Below are 13,871 nucleotides of genomic sequence, written 5' to 3'. Positions count from 1 at the left end.
GGAAAAAAAGAAAAATAATTCCATCTACAATTCTAAAACTAAGACTGATGGGGTTCCTTGCATGGAAAGGCAATAATGAACTCAATGAAGAGATCAAAATAATAAACCACAAATAAAAGAATAAAGTAAAAATAAAAAAGAGATAGATATAGATAGATAGATAGATAGATAGATAGATAGATAGATAGATGAAGAGAGGGAGAGAGAGACTGGTCAAAATACAAATACAAAAGAAATCTTGAAAATAGGCAGAGAAATAAGAAACATTATAGTAAGGCTGACTAATATTCCATCAGAAACAAACAAACAAAATCATGGCATCTGTAAAGTACTGAAAAGAATCCTTAAAACTGGCAAAGCCAAAACCACTTCAAATAAAAACTGGCAAAGCTAGAATTTTATTGCTAGTGAAAATATGTTTCCAAAATAAAAGTGAAAAAATTAAAAACTCAAAACACACACACACACACATACACACACACACACACACACACACACAAGCTGAAAGGAAGGATTCATTGTTGCAAACGTTTGTAGGAAAGAAGAAACAGTTTTTTTTAGACAAAAAGAATGTGATACCAGGTAGTTATTTAAATTTATACAAAGGAATGAAGAGTGATGAAATAGTACAAATGTGGGCAAAATAAGGTAACCTGTTCTTAATCTTTATAAAAGGCATTGACCACCTAAGGCAAAAATCAGTAAGAATGTACTGTGGGATATATAGCATTTGTAAACTAGAACAAAGAATGAGAATGAAATGTACTCTTGCATGTATATCTTTATTATTAAGTGTTATGTAAAGCACATTAAAATGAGTAAAAGTTTATATTATATGTCTAAAAACTTAGGTTAGGCAACCAAGCAAGTAACTTAAATGTTATACTTCCAGACATAGAGTTTCATTTCTCAAATCCATTCTCTCTTTTCCTTATTTCTCTTAATGGCTTTATCAGCCATTCAGCTTTTTGAATAAAACAACAAAAAAAGAATGCTTAATTACTCCCTCATTGCTTCTTCTGTTAAATCTTTAGATTCAATTGTGCCACAAATACTAATGATTATACCTTTTTAGTTGGGATATTCCCAGAAAAAGTCCTGGACCAAAGGATTTCCGTGCACATTCATTGGAAGATAGTTCCACAAAACAATGGTAAGAGGTTAGGAAGTAATCTAGGAAAGTAGAGAAAGTCAAACAAATGCTTTATTGGGCAGGTTCTGCAGTGGAGAGCCAGTGCTTAATACCATCGAAGCATGTGGGGAACAGAATTGAACAATGTTAGAAATCTCTCACCCATGGGGTTGTCCATCTTTGTCTGGGGCTTCCCTCATGCCTATGTCCTGCAAGAACATCTAGCCAGGGTATGTTAATACATGCATATTTGGACTTCAGAAAACCCTAAGACAAAAATTCAGGTGTTGGCAGTCAGAGGCCGCCAATACAAATAGAGGAAGATACTGTCTGAGAAGGTGACCTGACAGAATTAGGTTGTAGCACTAGCTGGGATTGTTGGAACTCAGTGGTAAAGTCACCTGGCCGTGGTACTGTGCTGGCTGGTTTTATGTCAACTTGACATAAGCTGTCTAAGAGGAGAGAAACTTGCTGAGAAAAAGCCTTCATAATATCTGGCTGTAAGCAAGACTGTAGAGGATTTTCTTAATCAGTGATTGATGGGGGAGGGCCCAGCCCATTGTGGGTGGTGCCACCCCTGGCCTGGTGGTCCTGGGAATATAAGAAAGCAGGTTGAGTGAGCCAGGAGGATCAAGCCAATAAGCAGCACCCCTCCATGGGCTCTGTATTAGCTCCTGCTTATAGGTAGCTGCCCTGTTTGAGGTCCTGTCCTCGTTTCCTCCCCAAGTTCCTGTGGTCATAGTGTTCATTGAAGCAGTAGTAATCTTAGCTAGGACAGGTAGTAACAATGTCTGGTAGAGCCTAGACTACAGCAAGGGGTGGTGCAATATTTAAGATGCAAAATATGACTTCATTCTTCTTCAAGTCTTTCATATTATAGTCTGTACTCAATATTGCTGGCAGAATTAACTCTTAAAACAATAATTTGTTAATGTATAGACTATTTTAAAAGCACATAATAAAGTCCAAACTCCTCAATTTATCATAATCCTCTATATTTTGGCTTTAAGTACTACTGTTTAATGATTTATTTATGTGTATAAATGTTTTGCCTACAAGTATACATGTGCACCACATTCATGGCTTGGCGCCAAAAGAGGTGACAAGAGTCAGATCCTCTGGAACTGAAGTTACAGATGGTTGTGAAACCACCATATGGATGCGAGGAACCGGATCCCAGTCTTCTGCAAAGGCAACCAGTGCTCTCAAGAGCTATCTCTTCAGCCCATGACTACAGGTATTTTTTAAGCCTCATCTTTTCTCTTGAATTTATATTTCTTCTGCTACAAATATCCTTCCCTTTCCTTTGTACACACTTTTTGCTAGTCCTTTAATATCAATCCTAATCATCTTTTTCTTTGTCCCAAGAAGGATAACTACTTACTCCTTTTTGTTCCTTCACATGTTTTGCATACCTATTATTTATGAGTCATTTTAAAAGGCTCTGAGGCAGCTTTTTTTAAATGTTGTTATCTCTTCTCTCCAGTGACAGTACTTTTAGTTTATTCCATTTAAATTTGTGTTATGTTGATTAAAAAAGAAAAAGAATACTTCAGAGTGTCATATATATATATATATATATGACACTAGACAGAGTGTCATATATATATATATATATATATATATATATATGACACTATATATATATATGACACTAGATCGTAACTTCCCTGGAGGCAGAGACCACATGCATATAACTTCTTTTTGAGACAAGATCTCACAAGGTACCCCCTGCTGGCCTTGGTGATCCTCCTGTTTCAGCCTCTTGAGTACAGAGAGTGCAGAGGTCACCCTGTACACCACCACACCCAGCAATAGTTCACCCTTTGCACAGCGTCTCTCCCACATGTAATCGAACCACAACATGATATTTGACACAACAATGATTTGATAATTTGTTGCTGGGATTGCTGGGATTCATTTCCAATGAAGTGGAAATCTGGAAATCATTTTAATTCCTCACTATGAGTAAATGAGCCAGATACATCATATTCTGCACAGAACTCTTCCCTCACCAACAGTTTTAAAAGCTTTTTAGGGAGTTTATTATATTTTTATCCAGCTTTCTCATGTTAATTAGTTAGATATCAAAGGCATTCTTTGCCTTACCTTAATTACTATTTCAAACATTAATGAAGAAGTTGGGCATGATGTAGCATGCCTCTAATGCCAGCACTTGGGAGGCTGAGGCAGGAGATCAGGAGTTAGAAGCCTGCCTGTACTACCTTGTTTCCAAAAAAATAAAGAAAATAAAGGTGACAATATTTTAAAAGTCAATTGATTATTATTATTTCAGGCTTAGAAATGACAGTGGTGATGACTGCTAGAGTGGCCTTAGCTCCATGAACACTAGTGAAACAGTGCCCTGGCTTCAGTCAGTAACAGTAATAACAGCTCTGCAACTTGGAAAGTTCAGCAGTTGAGAATTTATGACCATTCAGTAGAATGCTGGGGTGTGGTGGGGGCTGGAGATGATGGAGATTTTGGTCTTTTGGAGTATTTGTGTTGCTTGTTAACATTTCTTTCTTTCTTTCTTTTGGTTATTAATGTCGTGTTAGTATTACTTCTCAGTATCCTTCAGTGTCGTTTTTTAGTGGTAAAATGAGTGAGTCAACGCCTCAAGATCAGTCCCAATCTGACCAGGTTCTTGGCCTATGTTTGTTTTTAACCATTTATGTGAGGATTTGAAATTCAACAGCCTTCAGAAAACTGAGATGTAGTATCTTACTGCATCACTTACTATTTCTTTTTATTTAAAATATTCTATGGCAAGCTTTGATGAAATGTGGGGTTTGAAAAAAATGGGGGTCACAGTGACCTGCTTCTAGTTGATTGGCACTCCTTAACTGTAATGTCTGTGGGTTTTGTTGTTATTTTGTTTCATTTGAGACAAGTCTTGCTGTGTAACCTATCCTGGCTTTGAACTCAGAGTGATTCTACTGTCTCAGTCTCCCAAGTGCTAGAATTATAGGCTTATGCCACCATACCTGGCTATCATGTCATTATAACTCTTTGAATTTTTAAATGCAACTACTTTCTATCATTTTATTGCGGATTAAATTCACTCATTATGTGACATTAAAAAAATAAAACAATTGGTATATCAAAACACACAGTACTAGCTGGGTCCCCAGACCCTTCATAACATTTACTGATGTTATTCCCATTTCAGGACAATGGAAAAGAAGACCAGGAACAGCAGCAGGATGAAAAAGACGAAGAGGAGCCAGGGGAGGTACAGCTGCCCTGAATAATCAGATAGCAATGTGACAGAGTAAACTGGCTGCATTAGCTTCCTTTTGAAGAAGGAAAAGAAAAGTGTGCATGTTCTAAGTGAAGCAGCAAGAGCAAAAGGGCAAACGCATGTTGATTATTAAGCTGATGGTTTTTTTTTTTTTCAGTTATAGGAAACTCCCATAGGCAGGTAAATTATCTGTGAAGAGCTGTTTGTTATAAATTACAATAAGCAGCTGCTGTTCTTTCTCATCCGAACAACTATTCTCAGTATAGGAGCTACTAGCTTTTAGGGTGACTTCATTATTGTGCTAAAAATGTAATCTCCATATTAATCACTTAGCTAGCTTTTCTTTTAAAAATGCAAGGTTACATGACAACACTTTTTTTTTTAAAGGAGGCACCTGAAATTAGTTACATGAATTCATATTAAGTTGACTAATACAAAAATCTTAAAAATCCTATTATTATATACACCAGCAAAAGTATTAAAAACTACGATGCCAATGTTATTTGTAAAGTTAATCTTTAATTTGGTTTAATTCAGATAAAGTGTTCTTTCTACCACAAACATGGAAGATGATTCTAGCACTATTGGGAAGGTGGCATTTTTAAAGGTCACATATAACTATGGTTATAGAATTTATTGCATAACTCAAAGATCAGTGTACAGCTGGAATGGTATCTCAAGTATATCATTTCATTGGCAAAAATGGAGATATGTTTAATCAACACATTTGAAAATGTGGATACAGAAAACAGACATGCAGTTTACCTTTAACTAGAAAAAGTGAGTAGGGATGTTTAGTGGCTATACACAGTAATTAATTCTCCTTTAATTTAAAGCCCAAACAGCTTTAAGGAAGAGCAATTCATTTTGAAACTAGTGTTTCTTTTCTCCTTTCAAAGATGTCACCAGATCTACAGAGTGTTCCTGTATCTGAGACCAGCAGTCAGGTGATAGAGGATACAAAGGAAGAGGTGACACCCCAAGGTACAGAAGTAGCCTTTCTCCTGACACAACAGAATCTTAAAGTACAAGAACGCATTTTGTATTTTTTAAAAAAAATTTGACCCTGAGAGGATCTTCTAGATGTAATTTAGGCAATATGTAAAGATGGATTTCCTCACCCTCTACAAATACCTTTGAGGCAACCTCATGACTATTCATTCTGTGCTAATTAATTAAAGGGAAATTTTAACTAAGAGACCTAAAGAGATTTCTAGCAGGCAACCTATTTAGTGTAAAAATGAAATGAGAAACTCTATGATCTGGCTTGCTTATTGGTTTTGATCCTGTCTATGTTTGGTCATGCATTTATTCTGTGTGACCCAAAGCTACCCCTGACCCCCTCCTTTACCACAATTTCGAGTGATTATGCAGATTGAAAGATTACAGGTTCAAAAGGCAACAAAGTATGTAAGACATTTATCTCTTCCATTACAGCCATTTCTAATTCCACATACTTAGTGAAATTCTGTACCAACAGAGATATTTTACAATATTTAAAATTTAGAAATTTCACTATAAATTCCTCCAGTTCCATTTTCAATTATTTGGTGTTTACTGTGTGTTTGGCTAGTCTAAGCTGAATTGAAATAATAATTATAAAAGCAATTTTAACTATAAAATTGTGTAGATACCAGTTATAACTTCCAAATGCTTTTGATGAATTAAGAGACATTATTTATTAGTTGTTCATATTAATATACATTATAATGCATGTACTTTAAGAATTAAATCTTTCCACTCTTTAGTTTGTCTTTCTTTTTATTTTGTATTTATTTTTATTTACGTTTATGTCTCTGTGTGTATGTGCACGTGCAAGTAGGTACCAAGAAGTTGTTAGATCCCCTGTAGCTGGAGGTACAGGTGGTTGTGAAGCATCCCAATATGGGTGGTGGGAACTGAACTCTGGTCCTCTGCAGGAGCAGCAAGCTTTAGTAACCACTGAGCATTCTCTCCAGTCCCAGACTTTTTTTGGTCATGTCTTGTAATGCAATTTTTATTTAATAATAACATATCCTGGGAGCAACATTGTCCATCCATGCATTGCAATTTCATTCAAATCAAACTCTTTTAAGTTATATGGAGATGGATTTTTCTTTTATGTCGACAGCTCACAAAATATGACAAGGAGACTTATTATTAATTATGGGAACTTGGCCTAATCTTAGGCTTGCCCCATTAGCTTATAACTTAAATTAAACCCATTTATTTTAATTCCATGGTTCTGACCTCTTCTCCTACATGTCTTCTTCCTCTTCATCCAGCTGGCAAATCTGCCTTTCTTCTTCCCCAAGACCTCTCTGTCCCCACCAGTCCTGCCTAACCTCTTCCTGCCTAAATACTGACCATTCAGCTTATTTAACCAATCACAGTGACACATCTTCACACAGTGTAAGGGACTATTCTACAACATTTCCCTTTTTGTCTAAATAAAAAGAAAAGGTTTTAACTCTAAAATAATAAAACTAAACAATAGGAACAATTATCTGGTAAGAATTACATTCACAATGTCCAGTCCATTTGTATTTGGCATATTGGGAGAAAATACTCTATTAACAATCTATCCTATCTTGATGAATTTAAAGTTTTATTCCTAAATCATTGTCTATCATAACTTGTATTACCATCTTAAAATTATCTTTTTAGACATCAAAACATTTTCTCAGATAAACGATTTAAGCTTTTATGTCTCTCAATCTTACACATTTTGTATCTCTTTTTTGAATTTCTTTTTTGAATTTGGTAACAAGGAAAACTGTAAAACTGTAACTCTCCCATCTTCAACTTCAACAGAGACCTGAGAAAGATATAATATTAAGTGAGTAAACAGCAAGTGCAGAGCAAACAACTTCCAAAACTATAGAAATGACAGAAACATCTGGCTGCCTGGATAATCACACAAGTTTCCTTTGCAATGTTGGGGATCCATCTTCAGCTTAGAATATCAGACAGACTTTCTGTAAAGCAGGAATTTTGAAGGACTATCCTATCCTTGTCTTGGAAAAGTTAGGCAGTTGCTTTTCTTTGTGTCTTACCAATTTGGACAGCATACTGTCAGCAGTTGAGGCAAGGGCAGTTTTTTTTTTTTTTTTTTTTTTGCCCAAATAGCTAGCTTTTGCTACAAAAAAATCAAACTCCATATGGATATTCTTTGATGCCCATCATCCTCCTTTGAAGTAGATTCATGCTGCCAGGAGCAGACATGTCTCATTGTCATAAAAAGCCTTATTTTATTAAAACATTTTAAATGTGATATTCTGTAAGTCTTTGAAGTGTTTGAAAATCACCTATCTATCTAATATGTATCTCTGTATAACTTTAAAACATACTTAACATGACTATAAGTTTAATTGTTAATAGATGACTATTAACCTGTATTTATTTATTATCCTAAATAGCTTTCAAGCACTAAAACTTTACATTTTAAAATGAGCTACATAGGTACAATACCTTACACAAGAATAGAAACGTATAACAAAAATAATCATAAATTTATATCAACATACAAAAATACATACCAATGTAAAATATTTGAGACTAGTGGCTGTTCATAATTAGACTCAACAATCCACCCTCTTATCCCATCATTTCTGTACTATATCTCCCCTTTTTCCCTTCTTGCATTTTAAAGGTAAGGCATCCCTAATGTATCTAAGCTTGTTTGATGCAGCAGTCCCTCTGACAGTCCCATGTCTCTTAGCAACTGTCATTAGCTCATCATAAAAAAAAAAAATCAGTCAACAAGACCCCATATAGGATCCAGACTCCCTGTGTATTTTCCATCTTTACATGGACTAGCCTTTTTATATTATTTTATTCTCCTTTTAAAGACTTTATTTTACTATTTATAAAGTATTTTTATAACTGTCTATACCTACTTTCTTCTCCTTTTTAAACATACTGTAACCTGTTTAGAGGTTTTTTGTTATAACAATAAGTCTTTATGCCAAACCGCCCAAGCCCTGCCACCGTGTGGGCGCTTTCTGCCAGGTCACCCAAGTTCTGCCCGCCGTCACATTAAGATCCCAAGTAACACAGAGAAACTTATATTAGGTACAAATGCTGCTTGGCCATTGACTAGGATTTCTCATCTGCTAGCTCAGTCTTAATGATCATAAATCTATATATTTTATAAGACTTATCTTACCGAGGACAACTTCCGCTGATGCCCTCTCTTGCCAGTGGATCACATGGCAACTCCAGAGCAGAGACCAGGAGGAAGAGCAAGAGAAAAGGGATGGCTTCCTTCTTGTCCTTGCTTATATATGAGTCTGCCTGCTATGTCACTTCCTGCCTGGATTGAAAGACTTCTTTACTACATTTCCCAGAATCCTCTTTGACTCCTAGTCTCACCTACTTGCTGCCTCATTGGCCAAACAGTATTTTTTCAACAATCAATAAGATGAACATACACAGAAGTACATTCCCTATCATCTCCTCTTTTCTGTCTAAATAAAATACAGTAGCTACAGCTGCTACATTTGATTATCAATGCTGCTAAATTAATCAAATTTATTCATTTTAAAAATGCTTTGACTTCAAAATTTAAGTCTAAGGACAGGATACTTGGGAAAAGAGTTTTTGTTTGTGTCTCTACAGAAAATGAAAAGCTGTGTATTCCTTTCAGACTAATATGGTTTGATCAAGTAAGACCCTCTGAAGCAATGGCCCAATTGATCCTACATCCAAAACAGCTAAAATGATGCAGTCATAGACCACGACAGCCAGATTTCTGTGTTTTATCATAATCCCCATGGTATGGACATCACCCCCAACCAGCAGGAAGCAGTTTGGAATGAACGACGCCCAAATTCCCAAATATTGTTTATAAATGTTTGTTCTCATTTAATTGGGGTTGGTTATAAATGGTAATAATCAATCTCTTTTTAAAGGAAAAAAGGGAAATAGGATATAGGAATGAATACTTTAGTATGGATTTTCATTTATTGATACAACTTTAAGGTCAATTTTGTGATATGTATATTTCTCCTCTGGTATTGTGTTTATACCTATAATAGTCAGAACTTATAATTAGGTTAGTTAGGTTTTCTAGATATACAGAGATATATTTAAGGTGGATAAATATTCTTCAAACCTTTCAAAGACCTAAGGAATATATAGCATTTAAATGGTTTAGGGCTTTTCTTGACGGTGAGACACAACTGCTCCTGGCACACCAATTACATCAGAAAGGAGGATGGGCATTGAAGAAACTCAATATGAAATTTGCCTTCAACATGGCAAGATTAGCCATTTGGGCAAGAAACTGCTCTTGCCTGGACTCTTTGTTACTATATAAACTGGACATACAGGACCCACAAGAAAGTGACTGCTGAACTTACAAAACAAGACAGTACTGAAGAGTTCCTGCTGAAATGGAGAAGTGTGCCAGGCACACTGTGGCCTATGGGCTGAAGATGGATGCTCCAACGTTACAAAGGAACTTTGGGTGACTGTCCAGGCATCAAGATGTCTCTGTCAGTTCTAGAGTTTATATATTATCCTTCTGTGGTCTTTGATAGAGTTGAAGACAGATAGTTATGGTTATAGTTTTCTTCAGTTATTATAAAAGATAAGTTACCCTTCTTTTATTTAGACAAAAAAGAGGAGATGATGGGGAATGCCCTTCTGTGTATGTTTATCTTATTGGTTAGTGAATAAAGCACTGTTTGGCCAATGAGTCAGAAAGATAGGTGGGACTAGGAGTCAAGGAGGATTCTGGGAAATGTAGTAAAGAAGTCTTTCAATCCAGGCAGGAAGTGACATAGAAAGCAGACTCATATATAAGCAAGGACAAGAAGGAAGTCGTCCCTTTTCTCTTGCTCTTCCTCCTGGTCTCTGCTCTGGAGTTGCCATGTGCCAGCAAGAAGGGCACCAGCGGGAGTTGTCCTCAATAAGATAAGTCTTATAAAATATATAGATTTAGGATAATTAAGACTGAGCTAGCAAGTAAGAAATCCTAGTCATTGACCAAGCAGCATTTGTACCTAATACAAGTCTCTCTGGGTTACTTGGGACCATACCGTGTCAGTGGGTGGAACTTGGGCGGCTTGGTGGAAAATGCCCACATGGCTGCAGGGCTCAGGTGGCTTGGAGTATAGACGTATTGTTACATTTTGTTTTTGTTTTTGTTTTCCAATCTGGATCTGTCTTTACTGAGCACCTGCAGTGTTCTCTGATAGTGTGAGAAAAATCTTAAGCTGTTATGTCTGCTCCATGAGACTCAGCTCAGTGCATGGTGCTGGCACATGGTGCTGGTGGCTGGCTCCAGCCTGCAGGCAGTGGCCAGTAGCCATGTCTCTGCATACCTCTCCATGGCCCATCTGAGAGACTACAGAACTAGAAAGTCACATCCAGCTCCTTGTCCAGAACTTTTCTTAGCTTTCTCGGCCCTACCTTTGGATATTCAAGCCCTCATATTGGACACCATATGTGGATGGATTTTTCTTTTGGGCTGATAGCTCACAATAAATGACCTGGAGACTTACTAACTATGAAAGCTTGGCCTTAGCTTAGGCTTGTCCCACTAGCTCTTTTAACTTAAAGTAACACATGTTTTTTAATGTATGTGCTGCTATGTGGTTTATGGCTTTTACCTTTCCTCCTGCATGTCTTGCTTCCTCTGTGTCCGGCTGGCGATTCTGTCTTTCTTTTTTCCTGAGATCTCTCTGTCCCCAGATGTCCTGATTAATCTCTTCTTGCCTAGATATTGGCTATTCAGCTCTTTATTAAACCATAACAGTGACGAATCTTCCCACAGTGTAAAGGAATATTCCACAACAGTTTTATTTTGAAATTAACTTACTAGCTAGCAGATTTTCATAAGGCTTTTTCACAAATCCTTAGTTTTGGTTAATTTACCTATTGATTCCTTTTCTTTCTTATTCCTATGGCCACATCTGCACTTAATCTTTAATTCTCAGTATTCTCCCCTCTTTTTTAAATTCAATTTTAATTAACATAAATTTTATAAAATATATTTTTATCTTGCTTTCCCTTCCACAGATCCTTCCCATTCACCCAACTTCTTTTCTTTTTTCTCTCTCTTTCAAATAAAACAAGAAACAAAAAACAAAGCAAGAAACCCATTTTTAAAACCCACAAAAATGAAAATCAAAATAAACAAAAGACCAATAAGACAAAAAAATGCAAACAAAAAGTCCATCAAAATACCATCAAGTTCATGTTGTGTTGACCAATTACTGCTGGGTATGGGGCTTTCTCTGGAGTGTGGTTGATATTCCCAGTGACAATGGTAGAATAAACTCTTGAAAGTTGTCCTCTGACTGCCCCATGTGTACCATCCACAGATATTAAATAAATAAATAATTAAAAGTTGGGAACTGTGAAAACTAACTTTCCCTTTGCCTGTGGGTGTCCATTTCATAGAGCTTCCTGGTTGGGGTGGACCCTGTGTCTTCTTCCCCCTCTCAATTTTGCAAACTTGTTTGACTTGAACCTGCACAGGTCTTGTACACGTTGCTACAGTTGTGGGTTCATGTATGCCTCAGTCCTGTTATGTCTGGAGAACACTGTTTCCTTATAGTCAATGACTCTTATACTCCTGCTTTTCTCAGTGGTATTTTTATATTTACAACTTTTTATTTATTTGTTTCTTAACGTGTGTGGATGGTACACAGGGGGCAGTCAGAGGACGACTTCCAAGAGTTGATTCTTTCCTCTCACCATGTGGGTCCCAGTGATAGGACTCAGGCTGTAAGTGACTTTACTTACTGAGCCATCTCACCATCCCTCCTCCTCCCCCCTTTTAAACTACCTTTTAAAATCTCTCTTCCTGGCAAGTCTTTACCTGTCCCCCTTCACCGGATCATACCCCTTCATTGCCCGATTTTAACTTTCTCCTCATTTCTTCTATCAGCAATATCCCAGAAGAACACTTCATATTTTTCTTGATCACTTGAGCCAGCTTTATAAATTAACTTTTCACTTAAAACATGCCAGATAGGAATGTTATCAAGGAACTTGATTATAAATTTAATGAGGTGTTTAGTTTATGGACAATTTGAACCTGCATGACTTCATATATGTATTCTGCCAAGGAATTTATTACCTCCCACCCCCCACCAAGAAAGTATAAGATGAGTTTTTGTAGACTTTCCTGTTCTGGTACTTTCAATTTCTTTTCTATATGTAGTGAAGGGAAGTGTGTTGCATTTGTTGCTCTGTTGCTCTCAGTATGTATGTACTGAAAACATCCATGTTTGCTCTGTATGATATCAAATGTGATATGGTGCTCTTGTTTATTCAATAATCAATCATATTAAACCTCATATTCAGAATCACTCTCAACAAAAATGTGTATATATAACACAACATATATACATACATATATATATATATATGATAAGTGTGAAGAGGAGCTGTTATTGCAATTTCAACATGTCAAAGGAAGTGTCACGGCCCCTGTTATATACTTGTCAAAATCTTGCCAAGCAGCTACCAAATGCACTTAAACTTTGGTCTTTGCAAAGAAAATACTGTGGTTGAATGCTCCCTGTCAATTCTTTATAGCAGCTATTTTCTTTTTTGGGCTATGAGATTAGTTTTCATCTTTAGAAATTTTTAAACAAACAAACAAACAAAGCCTATAGTTTGCCCACCTCTGTTCATATTACACAAGCTCAAAGATTAGCAAAGTTCTTCAGGAAGCGCTGAGTTCCTGTGTCAACTGAGTTTCAGTTCCAGTGATATTTAATGGTACTTCCCCTCTGTTTCAAGCAGTTACATTATGTTGAGAAATACTGATGATAATGTCAAGGCAACTGAGTTTCAGACAGGGCCTGTGTTTGAAAAATACCATATAGCTTGTTGAACAACTGCCAGGCCAGTTTGCCAGGTCAGTTTCAGTAGCTTAACCAGTAACCCGCCCCAAGGGTATTAAGTTAGCAAAAGAGTATGCTAAGGTTTAGGATAAAGGAAATTAGTTAATTCCTGTTACATACTTACTTAGATTCTATATGAAGTATGCCTAGCAATGGACCATGCGCTAAGTGCGGGAAACGACAAATGTCATGTTTAAAGTCTAGAACTTTCAATGAACAAGGGATTCCTCTATATGCCTTCCTATTGAGTTGAAAGCAATCATAATACACAATAATATATGAGCAGAAACTAATGCTAATAAACTCATCTAACAACTTGACCTTCATGCTGTCGTTTTGGTAACTTTTCTCTATATTTCCTCTTTTTCTTCTAGTTTTGCATGTTTGCATCCATTTCCTTTCCTATATCTCTCTATCACACCCAGCACCACCACCCCACCACTTCCCTCTTTCTTTAAGTTCTCCCCTTTCTTCCCTGATATTTCCTTTTACTGGGCAGGACACTAGTGATATCATGAATTTATTCATTTATTTTTTATTTTATTTTATTTTTTGAGACAAGATCTCACTACATAGACCTGGCTGGCCTGGAACTTACTATGTAAACCAGGCTGGTCTGGAACACACAGAAATCTGCCTGCAGGTGCCTCCC

The sequence above is a fragment of the Cricetulus griseus genome, chromosome 7, assembly GCF_003668045.3.
Source record: "Cricetulus griseus strain 17A/GY chromosome 7, alternate assembly CriGri-PICRH-1.0, whole genome shotgun sequence".
NCBI classification, from domain to species: Eukaryota; Metazoa; Chordata; class Mammalia; order Rodentia; family Cricetidae; genus Cricetulus; species Cricetulus griseus.
Note: the sequence above shows the minus strand (reverse complement) of the source record.